Here is a 24385-nt window from a genome sequence, read left to right as displayed (position 1 = left end):
AATACCAGACCATCTGACCTGCCTCTTGAGAAACCTGTATGCAGGCCAGGAAGCAATAGTTAGACTGGACATGGAACAACAGACTGGTTCCAAATAGGAAAAGGAGTACGTCAAGGCTGTATATTGTCACCCTGCTTATTTAACTTATATGCAGAGTACATCATGAGAAACGCTGGGGTGGAAGAAACACAAGCTGGAATCAAGATTGCTGGGAGAAATGTCAATAACCTCAGATATGGAGATGACACCACCCTTATGGCAGAAAGTGAAGAAGAACTAAAGAGCCTCTTGATGAAAGTGAAAGAGGAGAGTGAAAAAGTTGGCTTAAAGCTCAACATTCAGAAAACTAAGATCATGGCATCTGGTCCCATCACTTCATGGGAAATAGATGGGGAAACAATGGAAACAGTGTCAGACTTTATTTTTTGGGGCTCCAAAATCACTGCAGATGGTGACTGCAGCCATGAAATTAAAAGACGCTTACTCCTTGGAAGGAAGGTTATGGCCAACCTAGCTAGCATATTTAAAAGCAGAGACATTATTTTGCCAACAAAGGTCCATCTAGTCAAGGCTGTGGTTTTTCCAGTGGTCGTGTATGGATGTGAGAGTTGGACGGTGAAGAAAGCTGAGCGCCGAAGAATTGCTGCTTTTGAACTGTGGTGTTGGAGAAGACTCTTGAGAGTCCCTTGGACTGCAAGAAGATCCAACCAACCCATCCTAAAGGAGATCAGTCCTGGGTGTTCTTTGGAAGGACTGATGTTGAAGCTGAAACTCCAATACTTTGGCCACCTCATGTGAAGAGTTGACTCATTGGAAAAGACCCTGATGCTGGGAAGGATTGGGGACAGGAGGAGAAGGGGACGACAGAGGATGAGATGGTTGGATGGCATCACCGACTCAATGGACATGGGTTTGGGTAAACTCCTGGAGTTGGTGATGGACAGGGAGACCTGGCGTGCTGTGATTCATGGGGTCACAAAGAGTTGGACATGACTGAGCGACTGAACTGAACTGAACTAACCCATAAACCAAAAACGTAATGTCAAACCAACCCACCCACTAGTACACAGCTTTAAAAAATTTTTGAAGCAATTTCAAATTTATAAAAAAGTTGCAATACTTCCCTGGTGGTCCAATGGTTAAGCATCTGCTTTCCAATGCAGGGGATGTGGGTTCAGTTCCTGGTGGGGGAACTATGATCCCACATGCCATGGAGCAATGAAACCCATGCATCGCAACTAGAGAAAGCCTTCATGCCACCACAAAGACCTAGCAAAGCTAACAACAACAACAAAAAATTGCAAGTATAGTACAAAATACAAAATTTTTTTTCATTTTTTCCCCTTAACAATTTGAGAATAAGTCACCCACAAGATTCTCCATCATTCCAGATATTTTAGTGACTGCCAAGAAGGGCCTCCTCCCACATAACCACGATACACACATTAAAACTGGGAAATTAACACTGACATGTTACCACCATCCAAATTCAGGTTTTTTCAGTTGTTCCAATAATGTCCTTTATAGCCAAAAGCTGTGGTTAGAGAGGTACACATTACATTTACACTGGGTTTCTGAGAATATGTTGAACACCTGACCTCTTTAAGAGCTGAGCAGCTATTGGCCAGGTCTCTCTCTCCTTCCCCTGCTGCCCACCCTTCTCCCCTCCTCCCAGGAGGGAGGCCACAGGGTAAACACTGGGTGCTTGCTCTGGAGGGGTGAAGATGCAAGAAGAGGACCACGTTGCTGTCCCAGCAAACAAGGTCAGGCTCTTCAGGGGGAGTGGGGTCGAGACAGGGATGAGGTGCCAGAGAATCCTCTTGGGGCAGGGACAACACCCAGCGAATGTCAGCCTAGCCCCACGTAAGATTCCCCATCTCCACCGTTTTCTCTTCTCTAAACACTTCTCCAAACACTCCCCCTTATCCACAGGAGATTGTTCTAAGACCCCCAGTGGATGCTGGAAACCATGCATAGGGCTGAACCCTACATATGCTATGTTTTTTCCTATAGTTACAGGCAGGTAATGTTTACACCCTCTGTTCATGGGACAAAAATTCACCTCCAGCTGGGACACCACAGGACTGTAGGAGACTTTACGTTACTCAGAACAGCGGCATACTTTAAAACCTCTGGATTGTTTGTTTCTGGAATTTTCTATGTAGTGTTGGCTGCAGGTAACTGAAACTGCAGAAAGCTTAACCACAGATGAGGATGGGCTACCGGCTTCTACTGTTGTCTCTCCTTCCCCTGACCCCTCTACTTGGTTCACCCCCCGCTTTTTATTTTTGCAAACTTTCCCACCATTTTACTAAATTCCTCTGTTTCTTTGAAACTTTCTTCCCTAAGAAAACCAGGGAACTCTTAAAAGTTGTCTATGGAAAGGTGGGAAGGTGAGGAACAAAGTTTGCTGTCTATGGCTTTTTAAAATATAGTCTTTATTTTTTAAATTTACATTAATGTCTTGCCTGCACGCTCAGTCACTCAGTCATGTGACTCTTTGCGACCCGTGAACTGTAGCACTCGAGGTTCCTCTGTCCATGGGATTCTCCAGGCAAGAATACTGGAGTGGGTTGCCATTTCCTTCTCCAGAAGATCTTCCTGACCCCGGGATCCAATCTGCATCTCCTGCATTGGCAGGTGGATTCCTTACCACTGAACCACCTGGGAGTTCCAATTAATATAAGACAATACATAATAACAACCAAACTAGACTAAAACCAGACATCCTACCTGTTAATAAGTCTACTTTAAGGAGTGAGTAAAAAGGGCAAAATCTACCATGTTTTCTATCTTTATTTTATAAAAATACTGCAGTCTTGATGGATTTGTTGCCTGTGTTTCTTTGAGAGTTGACCACCACTGCATCTTTCTGGCAGGTGAGTCTCATGAAGACATAGGAAAGATTTCTCTCTCTCTCTTTTTTTAAACTGTGCAAGGCAGCATGTGGTATCTTAGCTCCCTGATCAGGGATGGAACCCGTGCCCTCTGCTTTGGAAGCACAGTCTTAACCACTGGGCCTCCAGAGAAATCCCCTATTTTTTCTTTTAAATTCCTTCTAACTCTTCCTCCTCAGGCTCTTTGGGAACAGATGTTCTATACAAAGTTCTGTCCTGTCCCACTTGCTGTTAATTTTCTTATGATCTCATTCAATCCTATGATTTCAACCCTGTGCATGATTTCCAAATCTACATCCTTAAAACTGACATCTCTCTGAGCTCAGGGTTACACTTCTAATTGCCTGCCAAACTCAACCAAACTTCCTAGTGATGTTTTATACCCTGAGAACAACTCAGCCTACCAACTTCTGATATGTTATTTTTATCTTACTGCATCCATTCCCACATCACTTCTTTCTTCAGCACTTAATAACATATATTACTTTTTCTGTTTCTATCCTAGTGCTTTTTAAAAAAATTTAATTCATTGTAAGTTTTTCTTGAGATACAGTTCACAGGCAAAAAACTCAACCAGATGTACTGTTCAATTATTTTTGCAAATTGAGAGAGTCGTGCAACTATCCAGTTTTAAGACATTTCCATCAACTCAAAAAGTTCCTTTTTATCCATTTGCAGTTATTTCTCACTCTAACCTCAGACTCAGGCAAGCAGTGACTTGCTTTAGTTCTATAGATTTGCCTTTTCTAGAAATGTCATGTAAATGGAACCATACACTATGTTGTCTTTTGTGTCTGGCTGTTTCCATTTAGGATAATGACTTTGAGGTTAATCCATGTTGCAGTATCAGTAGATTGTCCTTTTTTAGTGCTAACTAGCATTTTATTCAGAGAAGGCAATGGCACCCCACTCAGTACTCTTGCCTGGAAAATCCCAGGGATGGCGGAACCTGGTGGGCTGCCGTCTATGGGGTCGCACAGAGTCAGACACGACTGAAGTGACTTAGCAGCAGCAGCAGCAGCAGCATTTCATTATACAGATAGACCACACTTAGTGTATCTATTTGCCAGTTGATGGACATTTGGGTTATTTCCAGTTTATGCTTGTTATGAATAATGCTACTTTGAATTTCACATGTAAGTCTTCCTGTAGACATATCCCTGCCTTTGTTCCTTTTCAGTAGATATTTAGAAATAGAATTGCTATATTATTTATAAAGTGTATCTTCAACTTTTTAAGAACTTTTCCAACCATTTTTCTAAGTATACCCTTTTAGAATCTTGCCAACACTTGATGTTGTCAGTCTCTTGACTGTAGTTGTCATAAGTGGGTAGTAATAGTATCTTATTGTGATTTTAATTTGCATTTTCTTAATGAGTAATGATATTGAGCCATTCATATGTTTTCTTGGGTGGACGTCTACTAACATCATTTGCATATTTTAAAATTGCCTTCTAATTATTGAACTGTAAGAATATTTTGCTTGATCTGGATACAGATCCTTTATCAGATACATGATTTACAAATATTCTTCCCATGGTTTATCTTTTTGTGTTCTTGTTGATACCTTTTGAAGAGTGAAAGCTCTAAATTTTGTTGAAGTGCAATTTGTCAGTATTTTCTTGTATGAATCATGTTTTGGTGTCAATTCTAAGAGTTTTATGCATAACCCAAGACCACAAAAATTTTATCCTGTACTTTCTTTTAGATATTTTATGGTTTGACCTCTACACTGAAGCCTATAATCTGTCTATTAATTCCTGTGTCCCCTGTAAGGTAAGGACTAAATTTATTATTTATAATTGCACACGCCTATGCATTATTTAGCACTGTTGTTGAGAAAAGCTATCTCTTCTACAGCAAATTGTCTTGGCATCTTTCTTTTTTGAAACTAAATTGTAGGGTGTTATTTCTGTACTCTTTATTCTGTTTTGTTGATTAATATGTCTATCTTTATACCAATACTATTTGATTAGTACATTTCATAATAAGTTTTGATATGAGGTAATATGAATCTTTTAATTTTGCTTTTCTTATTCAAACTTCTATTGGCATGTCTAGATCCTTGTATTTTCATATACAGTTTAGGATCAACTTTATAGTTTCTATAAAAACAGCCCTGGTCTATTTGGATAAGGATTGCATTTGAACATACAAATCAATTTGGGCAGAACTGCCATCTTAAAAATACTGAGTTTTCCAGCCTGTGAATATGATATGTGTCTCCATTTATTGAAATCTTTTAAAAGCATTGTTTTGAAGTTCTCAGTGTATGGGTCTTAACCCTTATTTTGTTAGTATTTCGCTAAGTGTTTTATTCTTTCTATGACTATTACAACTGGATTTTTTTCTTATTTTCACTTTTAGATTGTTGATTGTATTCTTCAACTTTGGTAAACTTACTACTTTTAGTAGGTTTATTGTACATTCTATCAAATTCTTGACATAACGTATTTTATGAATGAGGACAGTTTCACTTTTTCCTTTCCAGTCTGGTTGCCTTTTATTTCTTGCTCTAACCTATTCCTGGGTAAAGGCTTCAGTAGCTTTTTAAATAGAAGTGGTAAGAACAGACATCCTTGTCTTGTTCCTGATCTTAAGGGGGAAGACTTCAGTCTTTCACTATTAACTATAACACAGTAGTAGGATTTTTTAGAAGCTCTTTATTAGGTTTAAGAAGTTCTGGATTCTGTCTACTTTGTGGAAATTTCTTTTGTTTGCTTGTATTTTAATCATGAATGGGTGTTGAATTTTGCCAAATGTTTTTCCTATAGCTGCTGAGATGATAGTGTGATTTTTTTTTATCCTTCATCCTATTAATCTGATATATAATATTAATTGATATTTAGATGTTAAATCAACCTTGTTCTCCTGAGGTAATTCCCACTTGGTCATGTGTGTAATTAAAATATATGTATTTATGTATTTAGTTTCCTAATACTATTTTTACAACTTTTGTATCAATTTTCATGAGGGATTCTGGTCTTTAGTTTTCTCTGCTTCTGATATCTTTGTGTTTGATTGATGATAATACTGGACTCATAGAATGAGTTGTGAAGTATTTGTTCTTCATTCATTGCTATGGGTTGAGGGTGTCCCTTCCTCAAATTTGTGTGCTGAAGTACCAATCACTAATACCTCAGATTTGACCTGATTTGGAGATAGAGTCTTCACAGAGGTAAGCAGTGAGATTATTAGAAAGAAGGTGTAATGTTAGTCCCTCAGTCTTGTCTGACTCTTTGCAACCCCGTGGACTGTAGCACACCAGACTCCTCAATCCATGGAATTCTCTGGGCAAGAATACTGGATATTATTAGAGTGGACCCTAATCTAATATGATTGGTGTCCTTATAAGAAGGGGAAATTTGAACAGAGGGAAGACAGATGGTGACTGTAGCCATGAAATTAAAAGATGCTTGCTCCCTGGAAGAAAAGTTTTGACCAACCTAGATAGCATATTAAAAAACAGAGACATTACTTTGCCAACAAAGGTCTGTTTAGTCAAAGATATGGTTTTTCCAGTAGTCATGTATGGATGTGAGAGTTGAACTATAAAGAAAGCTGAGCCCTGAAGAATTGATGCTTTTGAACTGTGGTGCTGGAGAAAACTCTTGAGAGTCACTTGGCCTGCAAGGAGATCAAACCAGTCCATTCTAAAGGAAATCAGTCCTGAATATTCATTGGAAGGACTGATTCTGAAGCTGAAACTCCAATACTTTGGCCACCTGATGTGAAGAACTGACTCATTTGAAAAGACCCTGATGCTGGAAAAGATTGAAGGCTGGAGAAGAGAACAACAGAGGATGAGATAGTTGGATGGCATCACTGTCTCAATGGATGTGAGTTTGAATAAACTCCAGGGGTTGGTGATGGACAGGCAGGCCTGGCGTCCTGCAGTCCATGGGGTTGCGAAGTATCAGGCATGACTGAGCGACTGAACTGAAGCCAGTGTAAAGACACAGGCTATAAACCAGCCATGTGAAAGCCAAGGAGAGAGGCCAGGAACAGACTCTTCCCTCAAGCCTCAAAAGGAATGAGTCCTGCTGAGACCTTGGTCTTAGACTCCCAGTCTCCAGACTGTGAAACAAGGTATTTCTGTTGTTTAAGCCATTCAGTTTGGAATACTTTGTTATAGCAGCCCTAGCAAACTAATATATATATTTGCTGAAAGGTTTTGTGTAGGGTTGGTATTATTTCTTCTTTAAATATGTGGTAAAATTTACCAATAAACTCACCCAAACCTGGGCTTTTCTTTGTGGGAGGATTTTAAATTACTAATTCATTTTTTAATTTGTTATTGATCTTTTATTTTTAGTTTCTTATTGGGTCAATTTTGGTAATTTTATCTTTCTAAGAGTTTATACGTTTCATTGAAATTGTGTAATTTGCTGGCATTCAGATATTCATAATATTCTCTTATAATTTTTTAAATTTCTGTTAATCAGAAGTTATACCCCTCTTTGAGTCTTGATTTTAGTAATATATATTTTATCTTTTTTCTTTGTCAGTCTAGTGAAAATTTTATCACTTTTATCCATCTTTTCAAATAATCAACTTGATTTTGTTTTTCTATTTTTATTTTATTTATTTCTATTATGATCTTATTGTTTCTTTCCATGCAACTACTTTAGGTTTGATATGCTATTCTTTTTACACCTTAGATTAATGATTATAGGTCTTCTAATTTAAGCATTCAATGGTATAAATTTTCTTCTAAGCATTGCATTAGCTGCACTTATACATTTTCGTATGTTTGGTTTTGTTTGAAATATTTCCTAATTAACCTTGTGATTTCTTCTCTGACTCATGGGTTATTTAGAAATGTATTTTTCAAAGTCCTGAAGGTATCCCAAATTTCTGTTGCTGATTTTCAAGTTAGCTGTATCGTGGTTGAAGAATATATTTTGTATGATTTTAATCCTTTTAAGTTTCTTGAGATTTTATAATTTAACATATAATTTACCCTGGAAAATGTTCCATGTGGATTGAAACCATTGTGTAATCTTCTATATTTGTTACTTGGGTACAGTTGGATGATAGTTATTTACATCTTCTATATCATTATTCATTTTATTTCTAGTTTAATTGCTGAGAAAAAGGATTTGAAATCTCCAACTATAATTAACAAATTGTTTATTTACGTTTTGTCAATATTTGCTTCATGTATTCAGCACTCTTATTAGGTACCTATATATTTAGAATTCTTATAGATTCCTGGTGTTTTGATCCTTTTCTCATTACGTATGTACCTCTTTATCTCTAGTAGTATTTTTTGTCTTAAATTCTATTTTTTATGACATTAATGTTGGTATTTGCAATAACTTTGCATAGTATATACGTTTTTTCCCCATTCCTTTTCTTTCAATCTATTTGTGTCTGAATCTAAAGCTCTTGAAAACAGCATGTAATTGGAACTTGCCTTTTTTAAGCTATGTTGATGATGATTGCCTTTTGGCTAAAGTGTTTAATTTATACACACTTAATATAATTTCTGATACCTTCAGATTTATATATGCTATTTTGCTTTCTGTTTGCTTTATGTATATTTTGTCTCTGTTCCTCTTTGGCTGCCGTCTTCTATGTTAAACAAATATTTTTAGCATGTCATTTTAACTCCTGTGTTTTATTAACTATTTTTAAAATTAATTTTCTTAGTGGTGTCCTAGGTTACAATATATATGTAAATGTATTACAACCTGCTTCAGTTTAATGACCATTTTGGTACAACACAACAACTTGGTTCCAATATAGCTCGATTGCTTTCTCCCTCTTTTGTGCTATTACTGCCAGATATATTATATCTATATATGATATATGATATATATATGTAAATCCAACAGTACAGAATTATAATGATTGCTTTATACAATCACTTTTTAAAGGAAATTCAGGGAGAAAGAATAATGCTTGTTTATAGTCTTTTATGTTTACCCAATATTTATAATTTCCAGTGCTCTTCATTTCTTTCTGTGAATTCAAAACACAATCTGGCATCATTTTCTTTTAGCCTGAAAATCTTCCTTTAGTATTTCTTAGGAGAAAGTTCTGATAGCTATAGTCTCAGTTTTTGTTATCTTTGAGTGACTTTATTTTGCCTTTAATTTTGAAAGATAGTTTTGCTAGATATATTAGTTATGAGTCTTTCTTTCAGCATCTTGACTATGTCATTCTACTGCCTTGTGGCCTCCATTTTTTCCTGATGAAAACTCAGCTGATGTACATGCTGTTCTCCTATATGTGATAGTCATTTTTCTCTTACTGCACTCAAGATTTTCTCATTGTCTTGGGCGTTCAGCTATTTGACTATAATGTGTGAATCTCTGTTTATCTTGCTTAGGTTTGTTGGGTTCCTTGAACCTGCCAATCAATGATTTTCAGCAAGTTTGGGAAGTTTTCAAGAATTATTACTTTAAATTACTTTTTACCTCTTTTTCTCTCTTCTCTCTTTCAGAACTCCCAACTCACACATGTTGGAATTCTTTCTGTCCTACGGGTTTTTATGAGTCTGTTCATTTTCCTTCAATCTTTCTTCTCTGTGTTGTTCTCAAAGGATAATTTCTATTAACCTATCTTAAAATTTATGAATTTTTCCTTTTGTCATCTCACATCTACTCTCAAGCTCATTTTTCATTTTGTTAAACTTTTCAGCTCTTAATTTTCATTTGGTTCTTTTTATAGTTTATATTTCTCTTGTAAGATTTCCTATAGTCAGTTGTTATAATTATATTTTCCTTTAATTCTTTTAACATAATTCTTTTTCCTTTAATTCTTTTAAAATAATTCTTTTTCCTTTAATTCTTTGTGCATAGTTTTAATACCTGCTTTGATGTCTTTGTCTGGTATTTTTAATATCTAGGCACAGTCAGAATTAATTTGTATTGACTGCTTTTATTCCTGACCATGATCACACTTTTCTATTAATTTGTTTCATAATTTTTGTTGAGATCTGACATCTTAGGTAATACATTGATTTTCCCCCTGAGGTTTCTGATTATTACCCATGAGATTCTCTTTTCTTTCTTTTATTTTTGTACTTTTCCTGTAAATGGTAGTCTGTCTCCTTGTGGAATGCAGCCACTAATGTCTTTTTTTTTTTAATTTAATTTTTTTGGCCTGACTTCCTTGGGGTCACCTCAGTGTCTGCTTAGTGATCAACCAAAGATTTAGGCAGAAGTTGTGCTCACTTATCTTGAGTCTGTAAATGTTCTATCTCTGCTAATCAATCTGTTTGTGGGTTGGAGAGTACATTCAAAGTTAAGCCAGTTTTCAAGTCTGCCTTGCCTTTCACTTTACATCAAGCTCTCTCAAGTCCCCCTTGCTCACGTGTAGTTCCCTAGTTAGTCAAAGATGTGTGGAGCATTTACTTAGCCCTCTTAAAGCTTTCTCATTTCTAGGATCTTCCGATAAACTCTTTGGCTAGCCTGCCACTTGCCCTAAATGAAACTACAACTGCAGACTAGCAAATCTGTAAGTTTTCTCCATTCTGTCTTTCTTTTTCTTTTTCTTATAGTTTCACTACTTTAGCTAACAATACTACTAGTGAGGAGGCATCCCCAATGGCTCAGCAGGTAAAGAAGTGTGAATGGGAAAGTGAAAATGTTAGCCCTTCAGTCATGTCCAACTCTTTGTGATCCTGTGATCCCACTGTAGCCCGCCAGGCTCCTTTCTCCATTGAATTCTCCAGGCAAGAATACTGGAGTGGGTAGCCATACCCTTCTTCAGGGGACCTTCCCAGCCCAGGAATCGAGCCCAGGTCTCCTACATTTGAGGCAGATTCTTTACCGTCTGAGCCACTAGGAAGCCCACAAGTAAAGAATCTACCTGCAATTCAGGAGACACCATTTCTATTCCTGGATTGGGAAGATCCCCTGGAGAAGGAAATGGCAGCCCACTCCAGTATTCTTGCCTGAAAAATCCCTTGGACAGAGGAGCCTAGTGGGCTATAGTCTTTGGAGTCTCAAAGAGTTGGAACAATTGAAAACTAAGTATGCACTACTAGTGAGAGTTTTTACTCTCTGCCCCAAATCAAATCTGCCCGCCTGCAGCAATGTTGATTTTCTCACCCAGCACTGCCCTGGTAGTAAAACCTACTGTTACTGCCAAGTAAGCTCAGTAGGGGATCAGAGCTCCTCCAGCAAGAAGCCTCAGATTCCTGCTGTTACTGTCTTATGCTTGAGTAGGTTTTCATGAATAAACACTTTTCAGTTTCTTGGGGAGAGTCTTTCAACCTTTCCAGGCCACATAGCTAGATGTATCATCTGTAGTATGTTTATAGTTTTATATTTTTGTTTAAATCCTTAATCCTCCTGGAATTTTAATTTTGTTTATAGCTTGAGACAGAGGTCTTAGTTCATTGTTTCCTCCCAGATGAATAGACAATTTTCCAAACAGCGTTTGGTGATTAAACCCAGACCCAGTCTCACTTGGTTTGTATATAATTTTTGAATAAGACTAATGTTTTTTGAGTTTGTGTATGTTGGTGTAGTTGTGGAAGAAAATGGAATGTAGGTCCTCAAACTGAGTCAACTCAATATGTAAAGATAAAAGAATCTGTGTATGATAAATGAAAGTAATCTGCAGAAAACTTCCCAGAAATTACTACTGTTTAGACTACATTTGGAGCTGTGTCATGTCTGAATTTGGTCCATTTATGACTCTACTGATTTGGCTTTTACACATTGTCTACATCTTTTCCGGCATAAACTTTAGTCCAACATTTTGATTTGAGCTTTTCTATTATCTGGGTATACTTTTGACAACAAGCAGGGTCCTTAGCATGAGAATCCAGCAGCTCCTTCTCAGCTATCTAGCTGTGAGTTATTGGCTCAAGAAGAGGAATGAGATGGAGCCTATTCTTTTTTTTTTAATTTATTGAAGAGCATGGTTGATTTGCATTGTTGTGTTAATTTGTCTTGTACAGCAAAGCGATTCAGTTATACACGTACATTTTTTTCACACAATGCGAAACAATGTGATCCGTGGTTTATCACAGGATATTGACTGTAGTTGCCTGTGATATACAGTAGGAACTGTATGGTTGTTTGTTCATTTTATATATAATAGTTTACATCTGCTAATCTCAAACTCCCAGTCCATCCTCCCTTATCTCCCCACCCCTCTTAGCAATCACAAGTCTGTTCTCTATGTCTGTGAACCAGTTTCTGTTTTGTAGATAAGTGCATTTTTTCATATTTTAGGTTCCCCATATAACAATATCATATGGTACTTGTCTTTTTCGTTCTGACTTATTTCACTTAGTATGATAATCTCTAGATCCATCTATGTTGCTACAAATGGCATCATTCTTTTTAATGGCTGAGTGGTATAGTATTCCATTGTGTATATATACACCACATCTTTATCTATTCATCTGTCAGTGGACATTTAAGTTGTTACCATGCTTTGGATTTTGTAAATAGTGTTGCACTGAACATTGGGGTGCATGTATCTTTTCGAGCTACAATTTTTTCTGGATATATGCCCAGGAGTGGGATTGCAGGATCATACAATATTTCTGTTTTTAGTTTTCGGAGGAACCTCCATACTGTTTTCCATAACGGCTGTACAATTTTACGATTCCACCAACAGGGTGGGAGGGTGATGGAACCTATTTCTGATGCTCATTGAATCTTCTTTTTGGTCATCATGTTAATCTCCATATAAATATTAATAGGAAATATTTCAATAGAGCCAATACTTGGAAATATTTTTTTTCTCTTGAGGGGATAGGAGGATGGACTTACACTGGAGGCTTCAGTCTTCTTTATTTAGCCATCTTTTAGGACCAATGGCTTCTACTTGATTCCCTGAAAATTCTTATGGTCATGATCTTGCCTTACAGAGAGATCCAGAAGAGACCAAAGGCTGCAAAAGAGTGAGTAGCTTTGGAGACACTTCCAAATAAGTTCCTGTCTCTAATACTTTGAATGAGGTTGGTCTTAGTTGCTGATGTGAATAAAATTGAGGTGTTAGTGCCACTGTATAGTACGATGGGATGTATCTTTCTTGGCCTAACACAGTTTCATTCCAAAAATACCATGACAGGGGCTTTCCTGGAGGTCTAGTGGTTGGGAGTCCACCTGCCAATGCAGGGGACACAGGTTCCATCCCTGGTTGGGGAGGAGCTAACATGCTGCAGGGCATCTGGGCCTGTGTACTGCAATTACTGAAGCTCTTGGGCCCCAGAACCTGTGCTCTGCAACAAAAGAAGCAATGGCAATGAGAAGCCCTTATACTACAACAAAAAGTAGCCCCTGCTTGCCACAACAAGAGAAAGCCCCAGTGCAGCAACAAAGATCTAGCACAGTTAAAAATAAGTAAAATAAATCTTAAAAAAAAAATACTGGGACAAAAAAAATTGTCAAAATCAAGTCCCAGTAGAAGACTGCCTAACTGCTTAAGTCTTCCCAGGAGTAGCACATATTGTGATGAGATTTATAAAAATGTTGCTACATGATGACACAGACAAATTTCTCAAAATCTCACCAGATTATTACTTTAGACATCATAACATACATTTTTGTCATTAAATGTATTAATGACATTTTGTCATTATTTAGACTTAGTCAATATTTGAGTACTGATTATCATATCACCAGTTCTGATTTTAGACTAAGCTTGTCAAATTCTTACAAATTTTTAAAAAGATTTATGTATTTTTGTCTGTGCTGGGTCTTCACTGTTCATGTGGGCTTTCTCTAGTTGTGGCGGGCGGGGGCTCCTCTGTAGCTGTGGTTCACGGGCTCTTAATTGAGTGTGTGGGCTTCAGTAGTTGTAGCATGTAGGCTCAGTATGTGTGGCTCACGGGCTCTAGAGCATGGGCTCAGTAGGTGGGCACATGGTCTTAGTGGCTCCTCCGCACATGGGATCTTCAGGACCAGGGACCGAACCCATGTCCTCTGTATTGGCAGGCAGATTCTTAGCCAGTGGACCACCAGGGAAGCTCTTTATATTAATGCTTACGTAAGGAAAAATCAACTTTTGGCAATGATCCTTCATTTAAGATCCTCTCCTCCTCCTGTGACAATTATTTATTCGTATTTATAAGAATACGCATAAGCACCATGATTCAACATGAGAATGTGTCCTGAGGGGAAAATGGGGTTTGTCTCTTAGGCAAATAAGTCTATCTCCATGACAATTGGGGACAATGGACCTTTTGTTCTTGTTGTTTAGTCACTCAGTTGTATTTGACTCTCTTGTGATACCATGTACTGTAGCTGGTCAGGCTTCTCTGTTCATGGGATTTCCCAGGCAAGAATATTGGAGTGGGTTGCCATTTCCTTCTGCAGGGGATCTTCCTGACCCAGGGATTGAACCTGTGTCTCCTGCATTCATAGGCAGATTCTTTACCACTGAGCCACCAGGGAAGCCTGACAATGACATGAAGCATATCATATATAACATATACTCAGTTAATGATGTTATCAATATTATTGTCATAATAATTATTATGTGATTATTATTTTGTGATGTCACTAATGTGAATTTGCTTCAAAGACACAAGCTACCCCTAAATGAAATGGTAGGGTGAGGCTTTTGACTTTGTCATCTAAGGCCCAGGTAGACCCTAATATAAGATCACCTCATGTGGCACAACTACACTGGAGTGCTTGGCCCCTACCTGGAAGCCCCAGCCAACTTGACTAGTTGCACTGTCATTGGAGTCGAGTACTTAATGCTGAGAGATGTTGTGTGGGATAAAATAGGCCTTTCAGGGGGAGATTACATCCAGTGCCATGATTTCCTAGCTTTGTGAACTTAGCAACTAGCTTCATCTCTCAGAGAACCAAGGCTCATCTGTAAAACAGGGATGATGATACCTTGCAGAATTTTTGTTAAAATCTGAGATAATATATAGGAAGTACTTGGTTTACTGTAAGTGCTACATACTGGCATTATTTAAACACGTTAGTGTTTAATTTAATGACCCCTATCTTGGCAGTTTTATGGGAGGATTTAAAGAAAAATATAATTATGAAGTATTTGGTACATAATATACCCTTAACAGGGCTTTCTTGGTGGCTCAGCAGTAAAGAATTTGCCTGCGAAGCAGAAGACACAGGAGACATGAGTTGGTTCCCTGAGTCAGGAAGATCCCCTGGAGGAGAACATGGCAACACACTCCAGTATTCTTGGAGAATCCCGCGGACAGAGGAGCCTTGCAGGCTACAGTCCATAGGGTCACAGAGTCGGACACAACTGAAGTGACTGAGCATGCACACACCCTTAACAACAGGTAGACTCTTGTGTAAATTACAAGGAATACAATTATTTAATGGGCTCCTTTAAGTGTAACTCAGTTTGGAGTTGAGAGACTTGTTTTAGTCTTGGCACTAGTACTCATTAGCTGTGTGCTTTTGAGCAAAACACTCTGGGCCTCAGTTTCCTCACTCAAAAATGAGATCTTTGGGTAAATAAGAAACTAAAGTGTCCCTTTTTATACTAAAAAAAGATACTTTCTAATGCCTTATAAGGAAGGAGCTTTGGGATCCTGGGGAACGTTCCGGAAGCCCAGCTAACACTAACAAGTTAGGGTCGTTAACTTTGCCAAATGAATGAATTTGTTACAAATGAAAGTGGAAGCAAAATGGTTTATGCTCAGCCAGGTTAATTCACTGAGAGATATTTTCTGTGCTCCTGAGTCCTGGAAAAAATTGCACCGGGCTCTTCTGAGCTCCTTCAAAAGAGATTTTTAATGGAGTATTACGTGTTTTGCTTCCTTCTCACATCAAAACATTCAGCATACTTTAAATTTAGAAGCAGCCTTTCCTCCTGGTGTTAAGAAATCAGTGAACACATCACCTCAACCTTCTTTTTATCTATGAAAGTGCAGTCTGCTGTTTTCATTTTAAAAAAATATGTTTATGGAAAACACCTTTTTGCTGGTCAGAAGATCAAGTTTACCTTGAAAGAATCTTTCTTTTTAATTAAAAGGCTGATAACAATATGCTCTTCAAAGCATTTCTTTGAATTAAATACCAATTGAAATGAGTTGGTGGTGAATGAGAAAGCTTTTCAGTTTTGGGAATTTTGAAATAAATGCTATTAATGGATTACTTAGATGCCTTAGCTGCAGAGATATTTTTTTATGATTCACTTATTTGTTTTGGTATGCTCAGTGCCTGGCACTTAGTAGCTCTTGAAATATTTGTTGATCAAATAAAGGAATAAAATATCTTCTCGTGGTCTCCAATGAGAATAGCATAAACAGTCCTGAGTGTGTTAATGGTAGATTCTGTTTTTCATACAAATTAGCTAGGCAGAGCACCTGGGCTTTGGGAAATTGGGTGTGGAGGTAGTTAGGTTGGGATGACACTGGCTTGTCCTCTGCGTAGGCCTCTTCCTTCAGAAGGAGAACAGGATGGGATAGTGTGGAGAAGAGCTTATCAACCCGTTGTTGTGGAATTTAGCATTAAGTCTTCAGTCCAAATAAGGCCTGTTGGTCACTTCTCTCAGTGATTTGGTACTAGGTGGTTGCATTTGGTACTAGGTGTGGTTATGGGAGCTGTGTGGGATTGGCTGAACTATTGGAAAGAAGTGGAAGTCACAAAAAGGAAAAATATGAGACTGAAAATGCTTCTATATGTGGGATGGAGCAAGTGAATGATCCTTGACCTCTCATTTGGAACTTGATGCTGCTTTTTGTACTGGTCACTTTTCTTCTTGAAGATGCCCCTTTGTTACTGAGTCCAAGCATGTATCGCACACCATACAACAAGCCCAAAAATCAAAAGACGAGGTGAGATGTTGGGGCAAGGAAGAGCGACTTTATTCAGAAAGCCCACAGACCAACAAGATGGTGGACTAGTGTCCTAAAGAACCATCTTACTTGTGTTAAAATTCAGGCTTCTTTTATACTAAAAGGGGAGGGGTTGTGGCTGGTTTTTGCAAACTTCTTGGTCCCTGAATTCTTTGTTCTTACAGCTGCCCACCTAAGTCCAGTCACAATGTTTCTGTAAACCTCCAAATAAGATAGATGTTAGCCTCTGCTAACATCTGGTTTAGGATTGGAGGCAAGAGGAGAAGGGGACGACAGAGGATGAGATGGTTGGATGGCATCACCGACTCGATGAACATGGGTTTGGGTAGACTCTGGGAGTTGGTGATGGACAGAGAGGCCTGGCATGCTGCAATTCATGGGGTCGCAGAGAGTCGGACACGACTGAGCGACTGAACTGAACTGAACTGAACTGAGCCTCTGCTCTGCAACTTTTTATCCCTATATGAATAGAACAGTGTTATGCCAAAGCCTTTGACTGTGTGGATCACAATAAATGGTGGAAAATTCTGAAAGAGATGGGAATACCAGACCACCTGACCTGCCTCTTGAGAAACCTGTATGCAGGTCAGGAAGCAACAGTTAGAACTGGACATGGGACAACAGACTGGTTCCAAATAGGAAAAGGAGTATGTCAAGGCTGTGTATTGTCACCCTGCTTATTTAACTTATATGCAGAGTACATCATGAGAAATGCTGGGCTGGAAGCAACACAAGCTGGAAACAAGATTTCCGGGAGAAATACCAATAACCTCAGATATGCAGATGACACCACCCTTATGGCAGAAAGTGAAGAAGAACTAAAAAGCCTTTTGATGAAAGTGAGAGAGGAGAGTGAAAAAGTTGGCTTAAAACTCAACAGTCAGAAAACTAAGATCATGGCATCTGGTCCCATCACTTCATGGGAAATAGATGGGGAAACTGTGGAAACAGTGTCAGACTTTATTTTTCTGGGCTCCAAAATCACTGCAGATGGTGATTGCAGCCATGAAATTAAAAGACACTTACTCCTTGGAAGGAAAGTTATGACCAACCTAGATAGCATATTAAAAAGCAGAGACATTGCCAACAAAGGTCCATCTAGTCAAGGCCATGGTTTTTCCAGTGGTCATGTATGGATGTGAGAGTTGGACTGTGAAGAAAGCTCTGCGCTGAAGAATTGCTGCTTTTGAACTGTGGTGTTGGAGAAGACTCTTGAGAGTCCCTTGGACTGCAAGGAGATCCAACCAGTCCATCCTAAGGAGATCAGTCCTGGGTGTTCATTGAAAGGACTGATGTTGAAGCTGAAACTCCAATACTTTGTCCACCTGATGCGAAGAACTGACTCATTTGAAAAGACCCTGATGCTGGGAAAGATTGAAGGCAGAAGGAGAAGGGAACGACAGAGGATGAGATGGCTGAATGGCATCACTGACTCAATGGACATGAGTGTGGGTAACTCCGGGAGTTGGTGATGGACAGGGAGGCCTGGCATGCTGCAGTTCATGGGGTCACAAAGAGTCAGACACGACTGAGCGACTGAGGTGACTGACTGACTTGGTTTCCTGTTGTACCTTCTGTTCTAGAAGATCAAGAATGTCACTTGATCCTTAGCAGTGGGTATTGCTCTTGGTAGCACAAGGGAACCAGGTCTGGATGGTATGAAGTAGAAGAAAGAGTATTAAACTAGAAGTCATGGCTCAACTGGGAAGCTATGTGGCTTTGGGAAAATTGTTTAACCTCTCTGGTTCTCTGTGACAACATCTGTAAGGTGAGCAGTTTGAGTAGGTGATCTTTTTTATTCATCAATATATACTCTTCTGGGTGCCAGGCACTAGGCCAGCATGGGATCTCAAGTTGAGTCAAACACATTCCTGGCTGTCATTCTTGCTGCTAAGGGCTGTAATTAGAGTCGATAAAAAAATGCCAACAGGTAAAGAGAAGGAAATGACTACTTCTGTTTGCTAAGGCTAGGGGGATGACATTTTAAGAGTAGAAATTCCCAGGACATTTATTAATTCTGTCATCATTGATTTATTCCAGAAATGTTGACTGGGTGCCTACTGTATACGAAGAGTGGGGAAACAGCCTTTAAAAAAGCAAATAAGCTCTTAACCTCATTCAGTTTAATTTTAAACTGGGGGTATTAGGGGCCGTTGGGAAGAAGGACTAATCATAGGTAACATTTAGTGAACATTTTGTATTGTCTCATTTAATGCTCCCCAGCATACCCACAGTGTAGCTTGTATCCTGGTCAAACAGTGAGGAAACTGAGGCCCACAGGAATGAAACCATTTGCCAATCTCACACTAATAAAGACTCAAAACCCATCTCCATCTGACTTCAGAGTTCCAGCATTTAACTGTGATACAATTTTGAGGGGGGGGGAGCCTTTGGTGGCCACAAAGTGGTCACTTGTTTTGCGAGCACAGGATACTTCTTTGAGTAACAGCGGATCTCTTTTTTAGGAGATCTAACCCCACCCATTGTCAGCCCACACATTTACTGTACAATCCACATCCCTCCCTCCATGGGCTTCAGGGAGGAGGTCCTGACAGACGTGGGCTATCAGAGCACGTGTCCTTCTGGGCACGGTGATTGGCTTAGTGACTGGTATGTGACCAACCTGCACCAATTGGAATCAGTGCCTGGGATTTTGCTGGAAGTGTTTTTTTTTTTTTTTAAATGGTCTTGCTGTTTCCCTTGGGATCCTTAGACTGTGGACTGTAAGCCCAGAGCAAGGAGGTGATGGCCCACTTCACCACCAAGGTGGGGGGATGCCTGCCAGAGAACACAGTGGACATACAGGAAAGCAGGGCAGAGCAGCATCTCCAGACAATGTCATTTGAACCCTTGGATCTTGTTTTGCTTGAAATGGGAACTATTCCTGTACTTTTCAGTTCTTTGAACTAAGAAGTTCCTTTTCTCCTCAGATCATCTGGGTTACTATTAGTTGCAACCATGAGTTTTGAATAATATAGGTTCCCAGCGTATGTGGAGGACATTTCTTTCTTTCTCCTTTTCTCTACCAGCCTCACCTAAACTTTTGTTCCTGAGGGTTAAGAGAGTGTACTCTTTCCACTGAGTCTTTTGCAGGATGCTGTGTCTCAGAAGTCTCTCCCCAGGATCATATATATTCCTACATACTAAGTGATGCCAGGCTTCACACACCTGAGGATGGGCAGCCTCCCTTTTGAGCATAACCCAACATCTTTCCCTTTGCTCAGTCTAGGACCTCTGCTTCCCAGCTCTGGTCCTTTTTCTCATTATGCTGGGACCCTGAACACAGCTCCTCCTGACCTTGGGGTTTCATTGAGAGTCTCTATAATCTTACTGTTGGTAGCAGTGAAGATGGAGGTTGAAGATGACCAGGAGGAATAGCTTCTTCTCTAGTTGTAGTATCCAGGCTCCGAATCCTAGATCCCCACTCCCAGAGAGCCTGTCTATAGCAGCCCTGGCCATTAGAACTGAAAGTCCAAGGAGGAATCCTTCCTGCCTTCACCAACACAGCTTGCACAGGGGTCTCAGCTGTGAAAGATACATTATTCTTACACTTGTTAAAATGGTAATACTCAAGATTATTGCAATGGAGTTCAACTCTGTTGCAATGGAAAAGAGAGGCTGAACTCAAGTCCAAACACAACAAGGACAAGCGGGGTTTAGAGTCAACAAGCAGAGTGAAAGTGCCAGTGGATGGGCAGTTACTAAGAGGAGACATAAAGGGTAGGGAAATTCTTACTAAACTGAACCATCAGGATTCTTGCTAAAGACCGGCCAAGAATGTAGACACAAAGGTAGTTGATGAGAAACTTGATCAAATATTAAGGATGATCAGATACCAAGGATGCGGGGATGATTTAGCATGACTCTTTGCCAGGGCTGCCAAGGACAGGGCCCAATAACTAGACTTTGTGGAAAAGAAGATTCAGAGGGGCCTAACTAAAATTCAGTCAGGGAGAGAGTCTTCGTCATAGCCATGGCCTTGGATGGTTTGGTATCCTTCTTGCCATCACAAGGTCTTTCCCTCTTCCAAGTAGACTCAGGGTTGGGATTATAGCCAGTGCTTCATAATGAGATGCTCAGAATGATCTGTTGGAGGCTCCTGTGTCTAGAGGTTTCTGTAACAGAGTCACCAGCTGCATTATTTAATCAAAGATTTTGAGCTCTACCTCTGTACGTCTAAATTGCACAGCTCTGTGGTTCTCGGCACTCAACAGATGCCTCTGGAGATCTCAGGCATTCAGTCCCCATCAACAAAGCCCCATTTAATTTGAGACTGTAAGTGAGCCCACACACTGATCCTCTAAGATACTCTCTCCATCTTTCTGCCTTGGTCCCCACCTCCCTTGCAGCATGTAGTATGGTACCCCAGCCAGGGATGAAAGCCTTTCCATTTTTATGAAAGGAAACCCAGAGACGAGTCTGTTTTTGGCATGAAGGAGCTTCACAAAGCATCGTTGATTACTACTCCACTGTATACCAGATGATGTGAGTCTGAGCTCTGGGGGCATCCACTGTAGCATTTGGGTTGGACCAAAACCTCCAATAAAGTCACTCTAGAAGCCTGACATCCCTTTCTAAAAATGAAGCCATCCTTTTCAGAAGTGTTCTGTAGAGGGTAGCTTGTGGGTCAACATCCATGATGTCTGAGAGAAAGCTCTGATGGAAGCCCAGATTTAGGGAGTTTGGGTGAGTCCTGGGAAGAAGGAACATAGTGTGGCAAACCCTATTCCAAGGATAGCACCCTGAGAGTCACCCTGAAACTGGCTATGGACGAGCTACATGTGTCCTGAAGGTCCCATCATGTTGAACCCCACAATGTTTAGAGTGCTCTGCACCCTTCCTCGGAGAAGACAATGGCACCCCACTGCAGTACTCTTGCCTGGAAAATCCCATGGATGGAGGAGCCTGGTAGGCTGCAGTCCATGGGGTCGCTAGGAGTCGGAGACGACTGAGGGACTTCACTTTCACTTTTCACTTTCATGCATTGGAGAAGGAAATGGCAACCCACTCTGGTGTTCTTGCCTGGAGAATCCCAGGGACAGGGGAGCCTGTTGGGCTGCCGTCTATGGGGTCACGCAGAGTCGGACACGACTGAAGCGACTTAGCAGCAGCAGCAGCACCCTTCCTAAGTGATTTAGAAAAGATATGATCACTGGGGCAGGGTTTCCCTCCCAACAGGCCCGGCTGAACTCTTCCAGTGACTGGCAGCTGCCCTGTGGGGAGGGAAAGAGCTACAGAGGATGGATTGCTCAGGGACACAGGCTCATGGTAGAAGCACCAGACTCGCTCATTGCATGTGTAAGATACACCCTAGGGGTTTCCAGGAATGTGTCAAGCAGGAAAGAAAGATTCTGCAAGAACTTGCAGAAATTGAAATTCTTGACTGTGCAACTTTTGCTTAAAGTTTAGAGAGATACAGAGCTAGCTAATGCTAATGCTATCACATCAGGCTCACCTTGGGGTGGCTGCCAAGCCTAGGTCACCATGCAGCCAGGGAGAGGGGTGCTGGGGGTGTCCTGAGATATGTATTCATTCTTGGCACAGGGAGTCTAAGATGCAAACTGTCTCTCTCCCTGCCCTTCTCCTTTGTATGTTCTCCGTGCACTAGATCACTGAACGATGGTGCGGGCATTGCAAGAGGACTGGGTTGAGCTGCAGTGCTCTTGGGAGGGGTGGAGGTGGTCAGGATATGGAGTTATTTCCGGACCCTTAAGAGGAGGCAGCGAGTGTGCCAGGTGTGCCTGCAGGGGGCACCACACAAAATGATGAGGAAAATGCTCAGAGCTACAGGTGACAAATGTCTTCTCCTGGAAATCTTTGAGAGCAGAACATGAATGGGACCAGTGAGGAAGAAGACCCTGTCTTGTAAATGTCAAGGGTGTCCTAATGTATCCTTCTCACTGGTCTCAGGAAACCCTGATTATTAACTTTTCCACCAAGGCCTAAAAGACCTCTATTAAAATGCAAATGAGATTTGCTGAGAACTTCCAAATAAGCCCTTACCAACAATTAACACCTTGGCTGCCCCTCCTGTCCAAGGAGGGAATTAGCACTCTGAGAAGGGGATGGAGGCAGCTAAATTTGAATGGGAGCAGATGAGAAAATGGTTTCTGCCTGGGTGATGCTGGGCATAAGTCAGGGAAGCCAAAAGGAAATGGCATGGCTGACTTTTTAGGCACATAGAAGAGAGATGAAGAGAGAACTCAGACCAATTTCACCAGTTTTTGGATTCACTTGGGGTGAAACTCTTTGTGTTACTTAGCACCAGCCTTTCTGAAGCGGTCTGATGCAGTCGGGATTCAGTTTCCCTTCAGAAACACGGATTTTCCAGAGCCTCAGGGGTCCAAGTTACACATGATCAAGTGTAGTATCCAAACCCTGCTCCCTGTGCCCCATCAGCTGTCTTCTTGGCCCTTTCTGATTAACAAGCTTTGTTCAGATGCATTCAAAGATGTATTCTGGCTGACCTAGCCAGTATCCCTAACTGCATGATTGTAGCTTTGAACAGAAGATTGTCTTTTTTTTTTTTTTTTTTTTAATTTATTGGCTTGTGCTCAGTCTCAGTTGCAGCATGCAGGATCTTTAATTGCAGCATGTAAACGCTTGGCTGAAGCACGTAGAGTCTAGTTCCTTGACCAGGGATAGAACCTGGGCCCCCTACATTGGGAGCACAGAGTCTTAGCCACTGGACCACCAGAGAAGTCCCTGAACAGAGGTCTTCTGAGAGCCCTCATATAGAATCTCTGGCTTGCTAGCCAACTGCAGTAGCCCCTGTATTATAGACAAACCTTACTTTATAAACAAGTAATATGTGAAGTGTTGATATTTCCACCAGCAATTATTTTCAGACTCAAAGTCAAATCACATTTTTAAGTTTAGACTTCCTTTTGAGTTTTCTGAGCCCCGCCCCCCAATGTTTTTCATGAAGATACCACACACACACGTGTCACCTAGTGGTCACACACCCACACCCACACCCACCCCGCCTACACACACCCACACCCTGCCTACACACACACACACACACCCCGCCTACACACACACACACACACACACACACACACACACACACACACACACACACACACACACACACACACACACACACACACACACACACACACACACACACACACACACACACACACACACACACACACACACACACACACACACACACACACACACCACCTAGTGGTGAGAAGTGAAACTGCAGGGTGTATTTTTGAAAGCACTACTGTGTCTGCTTTATTGACTATGCCAAAGCCTTTGACTGTGTGGATCACAATAAACTGTGGAAAATTCTGAAAGAGATGGGAATACCAGACCATCTGACCTGTCTCTTGAGAAACCTGTATGCAGGTCAGGAAGCAACAGTTAGAGCTGGACATGGAACAACAGACTGGTTCCAAATAGGAAAAGGAGTACGTCAAGACTGTATATTGTCACCCTACTTATTTAACTTATATGCAGAGTACATCATGAGAAACGCTGGGCTGGAAGAAACACAAGCTGGAATCAACATTGCCAGGAGAAATATCAATAACCTCAGATATGGAGATGACACCACCCTTATGGCAGAAAGTGAAGAGGAACTAAAGAGCCTCTTGATGAAAGTGAAAGAGGAGAGTGAAAAAGTTGGCTTAAAGCTCAACGTTCAGAAAACTAAGATCATGGCATCTGGTCCCATCACTTCATGGGAAATAGATGGGGAAACAGTGGAAAC

At 40.4% G+C, this 24385-nt stretch overlaps 1 long non-coding RNA gene across 1 annotated transcript in view; it reads left to right on the top strand.

The window, feature by feature from the left end:
- The window catches only part of LOC145541803 (uncharacterized), a 49812-nt gene extending 30826 nt beyond the window's left edge, over positions 1-18986 (top strand). The window contains exons 3-5 of the long non-coding RNA XR_014079298.1: positions 4606-4673; positions 12739-12771; positions 14908-18986. This is a non-coding gene — a long non-coding RNA (uncharacterized LOC145541803). The remainder of the gene's footprint in view (positions 1-4605; positions 4674-12738; positions 12772-14907) is intronic.
- The last annotated feature ends 5399 nt before the right edge of the window (positions 18987-24385 follow it).

The sequence above is a fragment of the Giraffa tippelskirchi genome, chromosome 3 (assembly GCF_054371585.1).
Source record: "Giraffa tippelskirchi isolate mGirTip1 chromosome 3, T2T-mGirTip1v1.2.pri, whole genome shotgun sequence".
Lineage (NCBI taxonomy): Eukaryota > Metazoa > Chordata > Mammalia > Artiodactyla > Giraffidae > Giraffa > Giraffa tippelskirchi.
The sequence above is the reverse complement of the archived record's forward strand: the minus strand, read 5'-3'. Positions and strand labels throughout refer to the sequence as shown.